Genomic DNA, 7,500 nt, shown 5'->3' with positions numbered 1-7,500 from the left:
GAACGCTGAATCCGTTTACAAATGTAAGTACTGTGTAGTAAAGTCACGTTCTACTTCAAGGCAGAATGTAGCGCATACACATTACAGTCCTTATCTCCGCAACATTTGGCTAGAAAGTTGTGTGTATTTGTACAATTGTTTGTTGACTCGCCATTCCTTATCGGTTAGCTCATAGCTAATCACTGTGTGTGGTAGTTAGGACTCGTGTTTGTGTCCCAAGTCACATTGCTCTGTAATGCGCATGCAGTAATTACTTCCAACTTCCAATATTGAATGTAATATTATATGTATGTATAATGCAGTAATTACTTCCAACACATCCACAGACACTTGTCATGAATGTAATATTACAACTCATCCCTTCCCTCAGGGTCTGCGGAGGACACCTCAAAATTCATCCGGGCGAGGGGGGTGTCCGGCAAGTTATTTACCGGCCAGCGTAACAGCGCTGTTGAGGGCTGGAAGTAAGTGATGTGGTAGTCCAAAATTGCATTAAGTCTTATCTCCAGAATGTACATGTAGCCTAATGGTACACCACCACTTGTAATGAAGTCAGGACAGAGCTCTTGCTTGTACAAAGGTGGGGATGACAACAGTGTTTTTGAGGCAGGGCTGGTCGTTACATGTGCCACAGCTGAATGGTGCACTTCATACAGCAGGCACATTATTTGGCATCCATGACAAGCGTCCACACAGTATCCCCCAGCAGTATCACACACACACACACACACACACACACACACATACACACACACACACACACACACACACACACACACACATACACACACACACACACACACTAGAGCAGTGTGGTTGGATGGACTATAATTAACAAGCTGATGGACAAGTAATGTGTTCTGCGATGTTTCTCTTGTTTAGGCAGGTGCTGAAAACCATAGGCCTGGAGGGCAAGATCACGCCACAGCAGGCCCGAAAGAAGTGGGACAATTTGCGGACAAAATACAAGGTAAACAATGACATTTCTGACATCCCAACCACACCAATACAAGCAAAACAAACAACATTAACACAGGAATGTGTAAGCTATTATCAGGCTATGGAATACCACAAATGTACATCAAGTTCAAGTTTATTTAGCCATATCAACAGTATAAATAACAGTTGTTAGGAATGTTACTTGGTGTGCTCACACAACAATACAACAAAACACACTAAACTGGGGGAGGGGGGGGGACGGACGTAGAAAAGTGCAATGGAATGGAATATTTAAAGTGCATGGTATGTACATACTTAAGGGCCATATCCCGTTCATGTTCTGCAGGAATGAAGAAGGAATTGAAGAATCCGCCTACAGGCACAGGGACTGACCGGGGGGAGGAATCAGCCGCCACCTAGCCATATTTCTCCGAAATGGATGAGGTCCTGGGTAGTCAACACGACATCACTCCCAGACGTCTCATGTCATCGCAGTGCTCCATTGAAGATGACCAGGAGGAAGCTGATTCTGCAGCCCCCACATCAACACCAGCCCCCACATCACCACCAGACCCCACTTCACCACCAGACCCCACTTCAACACCAGCCCCATAAAGTGCAACGGCATCAAGCACCATCCGAGGCGAGCGCAAGCAGGACTTCCTCTGCTTCATGGAAGAAATGGCCAGGGAAGAGGAGCGAGGGGGGAAGAGGGAGAGGCTGAGGCGGTCAGATGACCGCTTTGATTGGCTCCTTGGGGTGTTGGAGAGGCTTGTGCCTAAATGAATCCCCCCTTCACCCCGACCACCACCTTAAAGGGGCACTGTGTGACATTTTTAGTTGTTTATTTCCAGAATTCATGCTGCTCATTCACTAATGTTACCTTTGTCATGAATACTTACCATCAGCATCAAATTTTAAGTATTCATTATGACTGGAAAAAGTGCACTTTTCATACATGAAAAGGGGGATCTACTCCATGTTCTGGCATTTTGTTTTTCCAAAAAGACCAATTTTTAGCTGGAAAAATGACTTGGAACATACTAGAAAATATTTCTTTATACTTAGTAAACTTTCATGAAACGGTCAAATTCTGCAATAGGCAACCCAGTTTCAATGAGCAGCATAGTTGCAGTACCTTTTTTTAAAAACCATTTCCTGCACAGTACACCTTTAAAATATTCAGTTTTGTATGTGTTGAAGGTAGTACTCTTCTGTTTTCAATTTGGTATGGGTTAAATGACCCCCCCCTCCCAATATTTGTTTTGTATGGGTACATTAAAGTGCATTCAAATATGACATACTTTGTCCTTGTTTTACTTGGTTACACACACTGTAGCGTTGTCCTATCCCACATGATGTGGCAGAGGTGTATTTGTCTTTTTATTGAAATCTGTAGGCTGGCTGCAATGTGGTTCACGTTATGGGAAATACTTTTATGAATAACAGCGCAGTTAGTATTTCAGTGCAATAAGTTGTCATGTCACATTTCATAACTGACACCTTGCGAATGACTTGGGAAAGTACCAGTGACATGCAACATACATCCGAATCAGCTACAGAAACACAGGGAAGACAATTTGAGAAGTAATTCTGTTGACTGTCAACATCACTGTCCAGGTCCACAACCATCGCAGATGGCCTGACTCACTCGAAGATTTATATGGCGTAATTACCACAGTTACTACATGAGGTTGTGACTTTCTTTTCAATTGTCAGACTGTGTGTATAGCGGTGCTATGCCTGCTCTTGCAGTCAATATGGAGGTTCTTCAGATCAATACACAAGTGTTTGTCTGTACTGTTACTGTACCACTCCAACAGTTAGACTACGTCATCTGCAGACATGTAGACTGTGAAATTGCTGTAAGCACCATTTCAAATTCACCCATAGGACACAGGTACAGTTGGTTACTAAAGAGTCATTTTGTCTTTCACAACACATGTTGCTAATCCTGTTCCTACTGGAGAGGGCCCATCCAACTGGTGAAAGTGCTCAGTCCAAGAACCAGCATCTATCATGGCATGGAGGTGCAGTGGTGCATTTGTGAAGCTCTGTCAAGTAATCTGTACAGTTGCAGATGGTGCGGCCACATAGGTTTTTGTAACAGCATAAAAACACAGGCATTGTACTGCTAGGGGAGGCCTTCCAATATTGTCACAAAAGGCGACATTGCAATGTGTGCTGTGATGTCATGGATCGGCTCCTTCAAAAGGACAGCCGGGGGGGTGGCCGGCTTGTAGCCGACTGTGGACACATTTTGTGCACTGCAGAGAGGAAACCATTACGGATCATGAGGAGTATACCACTTCAGCTGCTGTAATCATGTCACACACAGTAGTGCCCTTGAACATTTCCTTCCACTATGCCAACAGTCCAAACGTGTTGTGTGTGACTGTTAATTAATATACCTTGGAACAATATTGGTATTGCTTGAGAACTTACACTTTCTGTTATTTTAGTTGTGTATAGCACATCGGACAGAGAGAATTTGAAATTTACACTTGTTATTAAGCAGTATTTACCAAGTGTCCCAACGTCAATGGAGTTGAGGTTATTAGAGACCACAGACACAGCTTTCAAGGTCACTTTCACAATAATGCTTCTATTACTGACAAGAAGGTATGACTGTCATGACATTGATACTGTGTACTAACACATGAGTGCGGATGTACATTAGCAGTACAACGCGACAGATGAGGACAGCTGTGGGTATGATGTAATATTCTTTATTGAAGAAACAACTGCACCTAGGGAGAACAAAATTACAGTCCATTGCATTTGGCTGACAGTTTCTAACCAAAGACTAAGGTGCTGTTTCTACTTACCCTGCTATTTTTGAAGCCTACTCTTTCTTTCTCCTGTTTAAGGTGTAAAGACAACATGTGAATGAAAATACATATTCCATTGTAAGAAATGTGTTTCAGCCCCCTAAATGGGATATTTGTGAAGCCCACTTTGATATATCTGGATTAATGACATATAGCATGTGGACAAGGAAGGCAAGAACCAATGTGCCCACGAGAAAAACATATTCCCATTAACAAATGTCCTGATCCATGGAAACAGCTCCTAACCCACATACAAAGGAGGACAAGCCTATGAAGCTCGTCCGGGATTCGAACCCGGGCCCCCTCGCATACCAAGCGAGAATCATACCCCTAGACCAACGAGCCATATGTCCATATGTAAAACTAACTAAAAAAATGAAATATATGACAGACTAACTAACTAACTGACAGTAATGGACAACAAAAAAAGACCCCAAGCAAGCCACAATTAGTCATTAACAGTGGGAACTGGGACCCAAGCCAATTACATTGTGTTAACTTTGTCTTTTCTCCTTTTCCAGTGTTAGCACAGTCAATGACTAATTGGAGTGAGCACTCTAGGCGACAGTGGCAAGGAAAAACTCCCACATGGGAAGAAACCTTGGCAGTGCCCTGACTTGGGGTGCGACCACACTGCTTGGCCATACAGAACACATACAGGTTCGGGGATGGTTATAGACAGGTCATCAGCTGGGAAAATTAGGCCTTTCGTCCTACTGCGCTTTTCTCTGTGGATACTGACCAGAAGGCGTATTGGAAGAAATTAAAACATGGGGCCACCTCAAGTTTTGCTCAGAATTCAATATGGCCGCCATTTTCCAAAATGACTTGTTTTCATGCATTATTACACTGTACTATACGGTGATATTCATGAATGTTGAACTACTTTCATCACTATGCTATCCTATTTCCTTACATGCATGTTTGCAAAGGTTGATTAAACCAAAAAAAGTGAAAAAAAAGTTGGCCACCTTGCAATATGCAAAGGAAAGTGCTGAAAATGATGATAAAAGTCATATAGACAACAGAACAGAACAGAAAAAATGATATTGCAAGGTGGCCACTTTATTTTCATTGTTTTAGTTAAGTCAACCTTTGTAAACATGTATGTAAGGCAATGGGACAGAATAGTGCTGAAAGTACTTAATCTTTCATGAGTATTGCCTGATAGTACAGTGTAATACTGCATGAAAAAAAGTCATTTTGGAAAATGGCAGCCATATTGAATTCTGAGCCAAACTGTAGGTGGCCCCATGTTTTAATTTCTTCCAATAGACTTTATGGACAGTAATCCACAGAGAAAGGTGCGGTAGAACGAAAGGCCTAATTTCCCCAGCTGATGACCTGTCTAGCTTAAGGGAGCAGGACGAAATGAGTCATTGCAAATTCCACAGTGGCACTGCTGACGACACAATGGTCTGCATGCTGTTAAGGACAACAAAAAAGAACATGAAATGATAATACAAGGTCCCCATGTGGGCCAGGCCAGCATTACGTGTAACAAACTGAAATGAAAACATGTTAGTGCCTTTTCAGTGTTGTGAAGTTCTGTAAACAAAACGTGTCACTTTAAAAGGATATGGCAACTCAGTCAGTGGACCAGTCCAGGTTGAAGGTGAAGTCTGAGAAAGAACAATAACACATAAGTGCAGTGAATTTCACAAACATACACACAGTGTCCTACTGTTCATGGACCATATAGCACTACCCGCCAAACGCTGGCATGCTCACAACACCCTCCTCGCCCAGTCCAGTAACTGGCTTCCAGCAAAGCCACCAACAGAACTACAAAGAAAACTCAGTCAATACCTGAAAGGAAAAGGTCAGTTGGCACTCCAATGACAAACTCAGCACACAGCTGTGGAACATAGGAATGAAATAAACAGAAACACAAGCGTCCAGCAAAGTCACTGCCCCCACAGTTCAATAATATGCGCCCTATGAGAAAAGACCACACACACAAATTACTAAAGACACACAGGGCATTCAAGCCAAATGGAAAAGGGAAACTAAAGACAGTAATCATGATCCCCCACAGGGTGGCGAGCAGATATACGGTCAGCTATCCGCTGCCGCAACGCATTGCCAGAGGTGATGGCTGGCTCCTCCTCCTCCTCCTCCTCTTCGGGGTCGTCAGGGTCAGGGTGGTCTTCTTCCTCCACCGACAGGACATCGCCGTTGCTGACACAGACGTTGTGGAGGGTGGCGCATGCAGCAATGACATCCGGAACAAACACTGTGTTTATCTCCAGTGCCTGGAGAAAGATGGCCCTCCACCTTGCTTTCAGCATGCCAAAGGCCCGCTCGATCACTCGGCGGGCCTTGCCATGATGTGCGTTGTACCTACGGTGGAAGTGTTAAAAGGCAATAGCTGACATCTTGGTGTTAGTAAGGACAAGTCCTGCTAATGTGAACATGCAGCAATAGGTGTCTATTACAATTACTTTCTTTTCCAATGTGTAACACAATGCACAAGGCCATAATCAGCCAATTACAGTGCCTGGGGCATAAGGCCTACCAGTTTGATAACATATGGTGACAGAGCCATGGCATGAGGTCTGTAAATACAAAGGGAACAGGGAGAACTGCATTACTTCACAGAATCATAACTTTCTGCCTACTGTCAGCATGTAGGCCTTAACATTGTTTTGGGAGAACTAACATCAGTAACACTACCAACCTCTGCTGCGCCACACCCCTGACAGGGTTTTTGAATGGGATGAGGAGGGCAATAGGTCGCTCCATGCTGGGGTAGCCTCCATCACCCAAGAGGAACATACCGGGGGGTGGGTAAGTCGGGTTGCGGATCAATGGGCTCAGCTTCAAAACCTATCATGCATCGAGGAACATTGCTGAAGCATTACATACCGCCTGCAGCTGGATTGAGTAGAACAGCTTGCGGTTGCGGTAGCATCCAGCTTGTGGTTCACCAGGGGAGGTGATCCGGATGTGGCACCTGTCTATAGCACCCGCAGCTTGGCTGAATTGCCCATTACCAGCTAGCATGGCAAATCCATCCCCCACTTCCTGGAGGTGTTCAGCAGTGGATGGCAGGCGTATGATGCGGGGCATGACTTCAAGAATGCCAGCACAGACACGGTGCACAATGTCATGCACTGTGGTCTTGGGCATATCGAATGCCCAAGCGACCACCCTGTACGAGGCCCCACTTGCTAGCCAAAATAAAAAAACCAACAGCTCGATCTGAGAACCCCAGCCATGGTGGCGCTGCACGTTCATGAGCTGCAGCAGGCTAGCAATGGACTCCCGCCTCAAGCGGTAGTCAGGACGGGTGTCCCCATCCCCAAAGTAGAGGCGTAGGAGGGGGACAGTGCGGTTGATGACAGCATAAGAGGTCTGCAAAGACAATGAACAGCTTGTGAAATGATGTCACAGTATAGACATTATAAGTGAAATGTAACATTCCTCAGGCTAAAGTGCTACAGTAAAAGGAGGGTAGGTAGGTAATCACTACACAGTTGAGCAGTATATCATACACCACCAACCATAGCACATTCAAAATCAGTTACATCAGCTGTGTTCCCCATTAAGATGACTGCTTTGAACATTATGTGATTGTTTTCACCTTGCGCACATCTTACATCATGTCATAGCATAAATGCCTTCAGTTGCCACCATGGGAGTAGCTGATTAGTTGGCCTCATTGAGTACCAATTGGACAGGTGTGCTTAATGCAGTGGCAGGTGACTGTGTAACATACATTACATGT

General features: G+C 44.4%; 1 protein-coding gene and 1 non-coding gene across 2 annotated transcripts in view; both read right to left on the bottom strand.

Moving 5' to 3' along the window:
* LOC134464126 (synapsin-3-like) overlaps positions 1–7,500 on the bottom strand; it is a 304,168-nt gene that overhangs the window by 85,055 nt on the left and 211,613 nt on the right. The gene's annotated exons all lie outside the window — the stretch shown is intronic.
* On the bottom strand, positions 4,044–4,115 carry trnat-ggu (transfer RNA threonine (anticodon GGU)). The gene has a single exon. It is a non-coding gene; the product is annotated as a tRNA-Thr (tRNA).

The sequence above is a fragment of the Engraulis encrasicolus genome, chromosome 15 (assembly GCF_034702125.1).
Source record: "Engraulis encrasicolus isolate BLACKSEA-1 chromosome 15, IST_EnEncr_1.0, whole genome shotgun sequence".
Taxonomy (NCBI): domain Eukaryota; kingdom Metazoa; phylum Chordata; class Actinopteri; order Clupeiformes; family Engraulidae; genus Engraulis; species Engraulis encrasicolus.
This window is presented reverse-complemented; position numbering and strand designations above follow the sequence as displayed.